At 45.4% G+C, this 14,157-nt stretch overlaps 1 long non-coding RNA gene across 1 annotated transcript; it reads right to left on the bottom strand.

Moving 5' to 3' along the window:
• Positions 1 to 1,213: 1,213 nt before the first annotated feature.
• Positions 1,214 to 13,924, bottom strand: LOC111145983. Its single transcript, XR_002640513.1, has 2 exons — positions 13,891 to 13,924; positions 1,214 to 1,432 (listed from the first exon to the last, which is right to left on the bottom strand). It is a non-coding gene; the product is annotated as an uncharacterized LOC111145983 (long non-coding RNA).
• Positions 13,925 to 14,157: the final 233 nt, after the last annotated feature.

Genomic DNA, 14,157 nt, shown 5'->3' with positions numbered 1-14,157 from the left:
GTCCTTCATCCATTTTGAGTCTATTTTCGTGTGTGGTGTAAGGAAATGGTCCAATTTCATTTTTCTGCATGTGGCTGTCCAATTTTCCCAACACCATTTATTGAAGAGGCTGTCTTTTTCCATTGGACATTCTTTCCTGCTTTGTTGAAGATTAGTTGACCATAGAGTTGAGGGTCTATTTCTGGGCTGTCTATTCTGTTCCATTGATCTATGTGTCTGTTTTTGTGTCAGTACCATGCTGTCTTGATGATGACAGCTTTGTAATAGAGCTTGAAGCCAACTTTGGCTTCCTTTTTCAATATTCCTTTGGCTATTTGAGGTCTTTTCTGGTTCCATATAAATTTTAGGATTATTTGTTCCATTTCTTTGAAAAAAATGGATGGTATTTTGATAGGAATTGCATTAAATGTGTAGATTGCTTTAGGTAGCATAGACATTTTTATAATATTTGTTCTTCCAATCCAGGAGCATGGAACATTTTTCCATTTCTTTGTGTCTTCCTCAATTTCTTTCATGAGTACTTTATAGTTTTCTGAGTATAGATTCTTAGCCTCTTTGGTTAGGTTTATTCCTAGGTATCTTATAGTGTTGGGTGCAACTGTAAATGGGAATGACTCCTTAATTTCTCTTTCTTCTGTCTTGCTCTTGGTGTAGAGAAATGCAACTGATTTCTGAGCACAGGGTTTCTTGTCAAAAATGTTCTGGAGCTAGTTAGAGGTGATGGTCCCACAACCCTGTGAATGTACTAAATGCCACTGAATTAGTCACTTTATTTTTTCATCAATTACCTTTCATCCCAGTGTACTGAACATGCAGCCCTCTATTAGTTCCAGGTGTACAACACAGTGATTCAACAGTTCTGTACATCACTCGGTGCTGCCCATGATAAGTGTCCTCTTAATCCCCTTCAGCTGTTTCACCCATCCTCCCAGCCACATTTTGTTGCTGCTGTATTGTACTAAGATTGCACGGTCCAGTGTGGGAGCCACTAGCACATGGGGCTGCCGAGCGCTCCACATGTGGTTCATCCAAGCAGAGACATGGCATCAGTGTCAAATACACACTGGAGTTCAATGGCGTAGTATGAACAACTGATGCAAAATATCTCATTAATACTTTCATACTGATTATATGTTCAAATGCCAATATTGTGAATGAGCTCAGTTATGGAAAACAATAAATAAATAAATAAATAAATAAATACTTCCAAGAGTAAATTTCATCCATTTTATTATACTGTTTTTGGGCAGTACAGGAAAATTTTAAATTACACATGAGGCTCAAATCGTATTTCTCCAGGGCAGGGTCAGTTGAAGGTCTAAGCAGGTCATTGGATGGAGGGAAGGGAATGGTCAGAGCTTCTCTGAATTCCAGGAGTCCCTCTTGTCCATAGTGGGCAGGTCAGACTGAGCACAGAATTAAGTGGGGGTCACTGCAGAGGAACAAAGAGAGAAGAGCGGGTGGGTGAATGGAGGACAGGAGAACATCACGCTTGCTGAGAACTGGAGTTCCCAGAACCAAGAGGGTGCAGCAAGCCAGACCTGAAGTGCTGAAGACCTGTGCTCTTCTCCCTTACAGTGTCCCAAAGGAGGCACCCCTTGGATGGGGTGACACTTGAATCCCAGGTGTGATGACCAAGAATGAGACTTTCAAGCCCACGGGGATCCTTATCTGAGCCACAGCTCCACTGAGCCACCGCACACAGCGCTTCCCACAATGGACACCTGAGGACCACACCCCTGCTGGTACCAACAGAAGCTCGAAGATTTGATACCATCTCATTGTGGGGCAGGCAGCCTAATAATGACAGACAGTGCCCCTCCCACTAGTCACGGGAGTGGGGGCTTAGAGCCAGATTTCATTTCACTTAGGAAAATGAAGAAATGTGAAGTTTTCTGCACCCTAACACTGTGAAGCAAATTCATGCCTGTGTCACACATAATCTGTGGCTAAGGCCGCAAGTCTTCAAACATTCAGAGCATCTGAAGCAGAAGGTCTGTAGGCTTTTCTGCATATGGCTGCCTCCAGGTCTTCAGTCCCATAGCCTACACCCTGAAGCACCAAGACCCAGAGGCTTCCCAGATGCATACATCTTCTTGAGAACATACTAAGAATTTCCAGGGGCCAGAAGCCAAGAGAACTAATAATGTGAAAGCCACCAACTCCAAACCTCTGAAGTGGAAAGGATCTATAGGGATAATAGTCCAACTGCTTCGTTCTAGCGGGAAGGAAGTACAGCCTAGGTGGGAAGTGGTCAGGGAAGACTTGGTCAAGGTCATACACTGGTGGTCAGGTCTCTAAATAGAAGGCACCCCTTTTTTCCTCTCCTGGACATGTCATATGGCCCGACAGCTAGCTCCTCAACACTGTCAACCTCACATCTTTCCCTTTCCAAATAAACCAGACACTTTGCAACATGCCAGGCAGTCTTTTGAGCCGGAGAACATGCAGATATCAAACTGGAGACATTCCAACTCTACAGGGAAGAAATTGCCTTTACCGGAATTATGCGTGGATATACGTGCATTGTATGGTGCAAAGATACAACTGCATACGGCTTCTGTTACTGAGACTCAGGACAGTGGCTTAAATAAGAACCTCCTTGATGTCTCATGAAACAATCTGGAACAAGCAGGTAAGGGCCAGTAAAGAGGCTCCAGAGTGGGTGTGGCCCAGGATCCTCCCGTCATGTTGCTGTTCTTCCACACGTGGGGTTTGCCCTTGACATGTGGTCCAAGATGGCTCACCCCCCTGCCTGCATTCCAGCCCATGGCAGTGAGGACCCACGGGGAATGAGGAGAGCACATCCTGCCCTTCAGAGGCATGACCTAGTGGTTCTTCACCGCATTTCTGCTCACATCCTATTGATCAGAACTTACTCACATGGCAAAACCATGCTGCAAGGGAGACTACAAAGCAAATCTCGATTCTGAAAAGGCACATAAGTAGCAAAAAGTCTATAACATACAAGAGTAGAATAATGGATGTGGGGGGCAACTAGCAGTACGGTTTTCTTACTCACGGACACAGCTGCTCGTGTGTCCACACTCACCCATAAACCTGCAAGCTCAAACAGAAACGCACACGTACATATCAATGCAGGCACACAATACCTATGCTCTAAATACACATTCACACACATTCAAATATGCACACATTCCACTCCTGTGCACACGGGCTTATTCGTTCATACACTGGGTCATACATGTAGATATTTACCAAGCCCACACACTAGTGTGGCTGTGTCACTAATATACATATACACATGCATATCCACACGGAGAGAGGGAGGCCACAAAACCCGTCATTCTGCTCTGTCATGTATTGGGGATCACATTCCAGTCTTCCTATGTCCCCACTCATTGGAGAGGCCCCTTGTTCTGTGTTTACAACATACTCTTTTTCCCGTATTCCGTTAGACATTTAGAACAAGATCAGGGGTTGTACAATGCAACAAAGTGTAAACAAAGTGCCTACGAAGAGGACCACAGCATACTCCACATCCATAACCACTAGGGGCGCTGACATCACACGCCATCTCTCAGCAGTCTGCCTGCTGCATGCTGGGGGCTGCACGGCCCTCTAGGAGGATATCTAAGGTGACAGAGCCAGGATTAAGAAGACCTCTAAGCTGAGTGGTATGGGAAAAGGCAGAAAACTTAGAAGCAAGTATGAGATAGGGTCAAATACCCAGGCAGGTCACTGCACATCACCTGACACACAGGTATTCAGTGAGTACTTGTTGGAAGGATGGATGGATGGATGGATGGATGGATGGTTGGAAAAATGGATGAACGGAAACATGGGCAGATACCACAGAGAATTCTGTACCCTGTGCCCATTTTCATTTCTGGAATTCGAACCCTGGTACAGCAAGAGGCATACTATAGGTGCTCAAACAATAATTAAACCAGCTGGATGGTTGATTGGATAGAGGAATAAATGATTCTGAATCTTCTCCATCCTTTTTCAAAAGTGAGTGTTTCCTCCAAGCAACATTTGGGGTTAAGTAAAGTAAGGCCTGGGGAGGGAGAGGAACCGGTATTTATTGGTCTTTATTCCCCACTGAACGTGTGCGTGTGTCATCACACTGAATTCTCAAAAGAGGTCCGTAAGCAGGTTCTATTGTTATCTTCTCCATTTCAGACTGGATAAACCCGAGTCACAGAGAGATGGAATACCTTGCCCAAAGTCACTTGCTCAAGATAGCAAATGGAGAGCAAGGACTTGAACGAGGCCTGTCTGACTTGTTTGCAACCATGCTGCACTGTAGAATGCTTTCCCTGAGTGCAATGTGCTTTGGGAGCCCAGTTTGTGTAACAGTGAGGGAGAGGCAGCTCAGGCTGCTCTGACTCGAGATCCCAGAGCTGTCCTGCATTGCTTCACCCGACCTTGACTCCTAAGACACCTTCCTGGACCTGCAGAGCCCCAGGAAGCACGTTGTGAAAACTGCTGTACTGTGGGATAGTCCAGGGCCCTTCCCTGTGCTCAGAAGCATCCACGCATGAGAGCTTCCATTCCACAGGGAACAGGCCATGGGTAGGACATGATGTAAAGGATCCCGACAGACCTGAGCTTTGTTGCCTCACCCTGTGGAGCGTCAGCTTCTTCAGATGTTGAACAGGCAAAATAACACCTTGGGAAGGGTGACTGAGGATGAAAGGAAATGACGCACGTGAAGTGCTCGGCTCTGTGCACAGTGCTCCGCCTAAGTGCTCCCTGAAGATCGGCTGGTGGTCAGGGTCACGGAGGAAGGCTCATAATAGTCTCATTTTCTGAACCCTCATAGGTGGCAACTCCTTTTGTCTCTTTGACAGTGAAGATGGGAAAAAAGAATTCAGTTTGATTTAGAATGCCAACTCTGAGTCACGAGCTGAGTCACCATGGGCCAATCCTGTTACCGCTCTGAGCTTTCCTTTCTGTTTATTTAAATGGAGAAAAGATGTCCTACCTTAGGTTGTGAGAAGCAAATTAAATGAAGGATGCCACTCAGGAGAAAGCACACAATGCATGTCTTTGTTCTCTATTTTGCAGGGACCTTGAGGCTTGTAGGGAGAGCTGACAGCCCCCACCCTCATGAAGTCCACAGGTGTGTCCTCAAAAAGAGCTCCCAGCCACTTCTCACCCCTGTGTTTACCATCCCTGGGTGGGATTAACTGATTCTTAGCTCCTTTCCTGCACTGACATTTTATTCTACAAGGTTTCTTATCTCTGCCATTGACACTGCCTGAACTATTTGAGACAAATAATTTAAAAAATAATGGTAAAACTGCCTGTCAGTGGAAATAAGCCCCACACACTGTGTCACCAACAGAAGCAGGAGAATCTCTAAAATACCTCTGTGAGTTCGTGAGGCCTGCAAGATCAAACTCGAATTCATCTCGGCTAAAACACGCTCTGAAACCGATTGCAGGGGATGGAATTTTCAGTTGTTCAGCTGGTTCGACATGAAGGTGAGGGAAACCTGGACAAATGGGCAGAAATCTGCCCACTGGAAGTCAGGGGTTCTGAGCTGCCCACAGCCTGGTACGCCCTGACCACTTCAGACACACAGCACATGGGGCAAACGTGCAGACTCTGGAGGCAGAATCCCTAGGCTCAAACCCAGCTCCACCACTTGCTAGATGAGTGGTCTTGAGCAAACTTCATCTTGCTGTTCCTCAGTTTCCCCCTCTGTGAAATGGGGTGAATGACAGAGCCCATACTATCGGTTACTGTGGAGAACAAAGGAATCAATGCATGCAGTTAGTGAAGTCACTGGTGTGTAGGAAATGTTCAGTAATCTGAGTGGGAAGAGTTACACAAGGCCTTTCCAGAAGTATCTAGATGTTCTGCTGCTCACTGGACACAGCCCAAACTCAGGAGCATACGTGCATGACCCCATACACTGTGGTCTCTGATGCTCCGTCCCTGTAGACTTGCCTCTTGCTTCTGGCATCCTCCCTCATTCCTGCACAATGACATGCAGTTCCCCCACATGTTCCCGCTCTCTCTTCCCTTCCTCACAACTGCTGGCACTTAGAAATTCCTGCTCACCTTCTCCAGAATCCCCTCCAAACCTCTCTGGCAGGGAGGAAGACTAGATTAGGGGCTACAAGAAGAATCCCCATGCAGGCATGAGGCTTGGTCCTTTTGGGCGATGACAGTCCTGGAAAACTGCCCTTTGGTTCACTTCACCCTCTCTGTCTACACAGAAGAATGTGCTAGGTGTCACCAGGGAGCCATCCTGAGTGGGCAGGCAGCCAAAGGGTCAGCTTCTCCCAAAATATGAAGAGGGAACAGGATGTCCATGATGAGGACCAAAGGAAGTTTCCTTGAGGACCTGAGGGGATCCAGTCACGGCTCGGGCAGTATCATTGGTAGCTGGGTGCCTTCGTGAGAACCTGAGAGCTACGTATCCTGTATGGGATTTTTCTCATTCTGTAAGATACTGTATCCTTTACTCACGACATCTGGCTTCCTCTTCTCCAAACACAACAAAATCACCGCCATTACAACATAAAGTGCCTCTCTTCCAGGAGCCCCTGGCACCCTTGCAATTCTTCTTTTACACTCCTTCTCATGCTGTATATGCCACGTGTTGAAGAATGTGGATTCAGGGGGCGCCTGGGTAGCTCAGTGGGTTAAAGTCTCTGCCTTCAGCTCAGGTCATGATCTCAGGGTTCTGGGGATGAGCCCCGCATCAGGCTCTCCGCTCAGTAGGGAGCCTGCTTCCTCCTCTCTCTCTGCCTGCCTCTCTGCCTACTTGTGATCTCTGTCTGTCAAATAAATAAATAAAATCTTTAAAAAAAAAAAAAAAAAGAATGTGGACTCAACAACCAGACTGCTTGATGCCAATTCCCGATTCTCTAGTTACCAGCTGTGTGACACCAGGCAAGTTACTTAACCTCTTTGCACTTTGGTTTCCTCATCTGTATAATGGTAATACCAAGAATCCCTTTCTCATAGTGTTCCTATGAGGGCTAAGTGAGTTCATTCATTGGAAGCATTCAGAATAGCAGGTGGGATGCAGAACTTATTCAATAAACACTGGTAATGATTCCTAGGACTACTAACTTGTATCAAGCGCCCCCCCTTCCCCACGGGGTTGTGAGGTCCAAAAGGCTAGTGGCTACCTGCAGAGTTCATCCTTTGCCCCCAGCACAGGAGGTGACACAAAGCAGGTACTCAGTAAATACCTGTGGAAGTCAGAGAAAGACAAAGAACAGACGAGGGGAGGGTTGGAGTAGGCAGAGTGGAGGACAGGAATGCCTTGAAGGTTGTTTAACACAACCTCTATATTACAAATAGAAAACTATCTAGAACTGAAGAAAACCAGATGAATCAATTTCTGCCCTAGTGAAACTGATTACCTTCTTTATTCTGCCAAAATCACAGAACTATTCTCCATCATTACATATTCATCATTCCTTATACTGAGTTCATGATTTGTTTTCTGGAAAAGGGGGACTAGGACACATGAGCAGTTCCTTAAAGGACACGCTGGATGGCACAACGGATTCCCTCCGTTGGCCTGGGATCCAGCTGCTCCTTCTAAGAGCTTCACCATGGGGACATCACAATCCCAGCTGCTCCCTCTAGAGGCCCGCCAAAAGCCAGGGGTCACCTGAACACTTACCCTGCAGTCCCCAGATCAACCTCAGCTTTGCCAATGGAATCCCAGATTTCACTAACAAGGGATCTGTTTTCAGTTGCACGTTCACATGACTCAAGTTCTCAAGATTAATGTTTACAGCCAAAAAGTTCATTAAATAGAGTTTCAGTGTGAAATCCACATCATACGGGTTACACACAAGCAGCACTTTCTCTCCCTGTCAACAGCCAAGTAACATTCAAAGGACACATGACGATCAGCCACTCGGAGCGGCAGGACTTGGGTGAATCGAATCTCAGCAGCATCAAGAGAAGATGGACTGATGCGTCCATCTTAGAGGAACAGATGGCCTGGCCTCATACTGCTTCAGCCTCACTCAGGGACACTTCTGTGACTTTGTGCTACACCCACTGGTACTATTCCTGACTAGCTCCATACAGGGGTCCTGGACAGTCGCTTTGGGGGTGGGGCTAGGAGCCTCCACACTAATACTTCTTTCTAATAAGAGGTTTTTTTCACTTGTCACCAGATAGTTCCCAACATGGTTGAAGCTTAAAGGTCTTCCTTAAATATAAAACTGGCTTTGCAAGTTATTTTAATCACATGATGCTTGAGGGGAGATACCAGTTGTATGTTGGAATGTAAGAGGGTGCTTGCCTCTCAGAATTATGTAATGTTTAGGATTGCTCTTTTTTTAAAGATTTTTATTTTTATTATTTATTTGAGAGAGAGGGGGAGAGACAGAGAGAGTGCATGAGAGTGGGGAGGGTCAGAGGGAGAAGCATACTTCCTGCTAAGCAGGGAGCCTGATGAGGGACTGTAGCCACATACTCCAGGATCATGACCTTAGCTGAAAGCAGTCTCTTAACCAACTGAGCCACCCAGGTGCCCCAAGGATTGCTCTTAGTTTCTAAGCCCGGCCAGGCCCACCCTGGGAACCGTAGCCTCCGTTAATTAAGGTTAGGTACACTCTGATGGCCAGTACTCCAGGGCATCCAGAAACAGTGGGATGCCCACTCAGTTCTTTCCACTACTACATAGTGTTCTCTCACACTGAGGCTCACTGATACAAAGTCTGATCTTCACTGCCTGGACACAGATAAGTCACAAGCTTCACTGGGGACTGCGTGTGTTAGAATGGTCAGTCTGAAGATAAAAAATTATAGTTCTTTACTCCCCCTTTGACTAGGGATCTTCTTCCTCAGTGGGTTTAGGGAAGTTGGAGTATCATTAAAGTTCACGTATATTTAATCTATACCTTACAGATCTGCAGTCCCTATGCAAAGCCCATTTGCTTGATAAGAAGAGATCCTGCTTCCAACTCCTCTGTGGGTACCAGAAAGGTAGTCCTTAATCAAACTGATGCATTAGACATGACATTTTAAGGGTCAACTCTTGGATATTACTTGAATATGCTTATTTTTAAATTAAAACCTTATCCCTCTAATCTATAATTATTTCACAGCTCTAAATAATTGGAAATCTATACCACTTATCAGAAAAAGGCAAAAAAATACAAATTAACATAACATCGTTAAACTCTAAATAGATACTGTCATTTGCTAAAGGCACTGAAACCGAAATCTGCTCGCTCTTCATAAAAAAATTTGAAAATCCCTTAGTGTTAGATAACTGTTAAAAATGCAGTAGCCCCAGACTGAGACACCCTTGATGCTATCTTCAGAGGAACTGGAAAAGGATTTTGTTTGAGAAATAAAATCCTACCCATGGAAGAGTGGGACTTGGTGTTCTTTAAATGCTGCTAGAATGTACCTTCTAATATCATCTCACAGAGGAAGAATGGACATGTCCCACCCTCTAGGAATATTTTTATGCCAATAAAAACAAAATCTTTAAACAGCAATGGCTCTAAGTCTATATCCAACCCCATCTTAGAGATGGCCATAGCAGTACAAAATCCATTGGTCACCTCAACACTATATCGGTCATCTCTGAAAAAGGATTGATTAACATGATACTGAATGATGAAAGACAAAATGCTTTTCCCCTAAGATCAGAAAGAAGACAAAGATGCCCACTTTTACCACTTCTACTCAACACAGGATTGGAAATTCTAGCCAGAGCAATTAGGCAGAAAAAAGAATTCAAATTGGAAAGGAAGAAGAAAAATCATTCCCGCTTGCATATGACATAATCTTATGTAGACTGCCCTAAAGATTCAGTACACACACACACACACACACACACACACACACACACACACAACTAACATGTTAGACTTAATAAATTCATCCAAGTTGCAGGATACAAAATCAACACACAGAAATCACTTTCATTCCTTTGCACTAGCAATGAACAATCTGAAGAGGAAATACAGAAACAATTCCACTTACAATAACATCAAGAAGAATAAAATATTTAGGAATAAACTTAACCAAGAAGGTGAAAGACTTGTATACTGTGTTTAAAAAGAGACAGCATGCCCCAAAGGGGGTCACTTGTACCAAACCCCAACATCAGCAAACCAAGACTGAACACCTAACCTAACCTCCATTTCAACCCCCCAGGAATGCAAACTTTAACCAGTCACCATGGAATTAGGAGGTCAGCACTAATGAGATGATTCACCCATTTGACTCCTGTTCCCCTTAAGAAGGTGACCTCCTCTAAGACAAGGCATTCTTTGGTAATCATTTCCTTTTTCCACTCCCTTTCCACCTTTAACAACCTTCCCTTTCCCACAGCTCAGCAGAGCTCCTTTCTACTTGCTAGAGGGGATGCTGCCTGTCTCCTGAATTGCTGAGCAAAGCCACTTTGATGTTTAAATGGACTCAGGTGGATTTTCCTTGTTTCACAGATTTGATGGCACCACTGGGACCACAGGACTTCCAAGAGCTTCAGGGACAAGAAACACAGGCGAGGTACCCCACAGATCCTTTGAGTTCATGTCCTTTTTCATCACTTCCAAGGCCTGTGGGTAGGCTCACACTTGATTCTGAGCTAAACTCTCTTTGGGCCAAGCTCGGAGCATTCGTCTGGCTTTGGGGATTCATTCTGTTTGGCAGAGGAAAGCTCTCCTGTTGACTCCTTTATGGTACTTAAAGAGCAATTTGGTTGCACTTAATTGCTACCTTAAATTAACAGCTGCCTGAGCCCAGAGAGCTTATCATCAGGGCCAGAGTGGAGGAAGAGGTGACAGTGGGCTTCCAGTGGGACTGAGTGGTTTCAAACGTGACCAGCTTAGGGAAAAGCGCCCATCCCCCAGAATTCCCAGGTGGAAGGAAAAACTCCCAAAACCAGTGATCTCAGTGGCTTGTCTGCACGGCTTTCCACAATCTGTCCTTCTGAGGGAGGTTGTTTGAATTCCTTTCCAGATCTCCCCAGAGGGTTTTGGAAATCAAGAGGTTTTGAAATAACTGAGCCTCGTCTTCAACATCCATTTACTACGTATATATTCAATATCTACTCTCTGGAAGGCACTGGGCCAGGCATGAGAGAGAGATAGATGGCAGTGCGTCACCCAGAGAAGGGTGGCTATGGTCTAGCTGGGATGTCAGATATCCTCAATAACTACGTGTACACTAAGTAGTCACTATCGGGGCACCTGTGTGACTCAGTTGGTTAAGTGTCTGCCTTTGGCTCAGGTCATGATCCCAGGGTCCTGGGACTGAGCCCTGCAGGCGCTCCCTTCTCGGGGGGGAACCTGCTTCTCCCTCTCCCTCCGACCCTCCCCTCTGCTTGTGCTCTCTCTCTCTCTCAAACAAATAAAATCTTTAAAAAAAATAATAATAATTTGTTGCCTCAGTACTATAAATAAGATGTACAAACTGCTTAGGAGGGTGTCTTAGTCCATTTGAGCTCTTGGAACAAAATACCACAGACTTGGTTACTTACAAACAACAGAAATCTACTTCTCACAGTTCTGGAGACTGGATGTCCAAGATCAGGGCACCAGTATGGTCTAGGGCCATCTTTGGAGGCACAGACTTCTCCTTGTATTCTCACAGGGTCGAAGGAGCTAGGCAGTTCTCTGGGCTCTCTTCTCTAAGAGCACTAATCCCATTCATAAGGGCTCCACCCTCATGACCTTTCTCTTTTTTTGAATTTTATTTATTTATTTGACAGACAGAGAGATCACAGGTAGGCAGAGAGGCAGGCAGAGAGAGAGGGGAAAGCAGGCTCCCTGATGAGCAGAGAGCCCGGTGCCGTGCTCAATCCCAGGACCCTGGGATCATGACCTGAGCTGAAGGCAGAGGCTTAACCCACTGAGCCACCCAGGCGCCCTCCACCCTCATGACCTTTTGCTGGAGTTTTCCAGGAAGACACATGAAGCCTAATGGAGACAAACCGATGGTCCGGCAGAGACCACAAGCCCCGCCTTCATGGCTTGGCTGTCTGGCTGGTACCATCCTGGGTGGAGGCTAAGCAAGTGGAATCTGGGAGACACGATTCGGTCTAGTGATGTCTCAAGATCTTGCTTAGACTTGGTGATTCTGAGAAAAGGATTTAGACAGTCCCCCTTCGCTGTGGCTCCTCACCACTCAGCCTGGCCACCCAAACTGCCACCCCAGGCTACACCTAAGGCTCTAGAGGATCTGGGAAGGGGCAGGACAGAGCGGTGCTCACGAGACTGGCTCTGGACTTGGACCACTAGTTTTGCAAAGCTGCTCTCCCACTTGCTAGCTGTGTGACTGTGTGCAGCTACTGGGCTGCTCTTGGCCTCATGCTCTGGGGGGACGAGCATAGTGGCTCCTGCTGGCATGCTTGGGAAATGGAGTAACTTAATCCAGGTATAGTGTGTAAAACTGTCCTTGCGGTACTAAGTACTCAGTGAAAGACCAGACAGACATGTACTCCCATGGTTGTGGCAGTATTGTTCACAAGAGCCAAGGTATGGAAACCAGCCAAGTGTCCATCAACGGATGCGTGAGTAAAGATGTAGCAGATAGCTACAATGGACTATGATTCAGCTAGGGAAATTCTGCCATTTACAACAACAAGGACAGATCTTGAAGACATCGTGCTAAGATAAGTCAGAGAAAGACAAATAACGTACGGTACCTCTTTTTTTCTTTAAAAAAAAAAAAGATTTTATTTATTTACTTAGAGACAGAAAGAGAGAAAAAGAGAGAAAGAGCACATGTGCAAGTCAGGGAAGGGGAGAGGGAGAGAGAGAAAGAGAGAGAGAGAGAGAGAGAGAGAGAGAGAGAGAGAGAGAATCTCAAGCGGACTCCAGCTTGAGCTTGGAGGCGAATACAGGGCTTGATCTCATCCCTGAGATCATGACCTGAGCTGAAATCAAAAGGTAGAAGCTTAATTGACTGAGCCACCAGGGTGCTTCTAAACCATATCCTTCTATGTGGCATCCAAAAGAACCCCAAATTTGTAAAAACAGAATAAAGTGGTGGTTACCAAGGGCTGGGGGCAGGGAAATGGGAGAGGTGTTGTCGAAGGCACATAGTGTAACTGAAAGTTAAATAAGTCCTGGAGACCTAATACACTGTATGGTGATTATAGACAACAACGATATCAGAAACATTAAACTTGCTGAGAAACTAGATCTTAATTGCTCCCAACACTAGAAGAAATAAGAATTATGTAACATGATAGAGGTGTTAGCTAACAGTACAATGACAACTATATTGCAACACAAAAGTATCAAGTCACCTTAAACTGACACAATGTTCTATGTCAAATATACCTCAGTAAAAATAAATAAACTGTATTTTTATTACACAATTCTGGATCCACAGGGCTGAGCATACAGACTGGTTCATGACTGGAGCTGCTGGGTGGCTCAGTGGGTTAAAACCTCTGCCTTTAGCCGAGGTCATGATCTCAGGGTCCAGGGTAGAGCCCCGCAACGGGCTATCTGCTTGGTGGGGAGCCTGCTTCCCCCTCTCTCTGCCTGCCTCTATGCCTACTTGTGATCTCTCTGCCAAGTACATAAAAAATCTTAAAAAAAAGTTGTTTAATATAATTTGATATCCAGACTACCACCACCACCACCATCGTCATTATCAGAGTCCTTCCCATTCCAATTCTTTGTGAAGTATTTTGTAGATGCTTGAGTTTCTTGGCTTGTGGTGAAGGAGAAACTCTAAGAACATACGTCCACCACCAGTTTTTCCTCAGAGACTCAGCACTTTCAAAGCACATTTTGGTCTGGCAGTTGGATATGGACAGTGGCAAAGCAAAGGAGAAAGGAAGAATGAACTGGGAGAAATTGTTCTCCTCAGCACAAGAGCCGAGATTTTTGATGTGTCAGGAACGGTCCACGTCCATATGACACCTTTTTACGTTGGAGTTCAGCTAAGTCAGTTAATTAGTTTTACCTCAGGGATGATGGTCTTTCCTTTCTCCCTACTTCTTTCTTCCTTCTTTTCTTTTTGTTCTTCTTCCTTTCGTTTCTTCTTTCCTTCCTTCCAAAGGACAAAGACCAGGAGTTGATGAGCTAAGAGATACACAATCAGGCCAATACCCAGACAAACCAGTACACCAAACACCAACTGAACAACAAGCAACTCCCTGAAAGCCAGTTGGCTGAATTTCTTATCCAGCAATTATCGTTCCCGGAATTCACCTAAACCCGAGATATAGCT

Source organism: Enhydra lutris, unplaced genomic scaffold (assembly GCF_002288905.1).
Source record: "Enhydra lutris kenyoni isolate GAN:26980312 unplaced genomic scaffold, ASM228890v2 scaffoldscaffold13, whole genome shotgun sequence".
Classification (NCBI taxonomy): Eukaryota; Metazoa; Chordata; class Mammalia; order Carnivora; family Mustelidae; genus Enhydra; species Enhydra lutris.
This window is presented reverse-complemented; position numbering and strand designations above follow the sequence as displayed.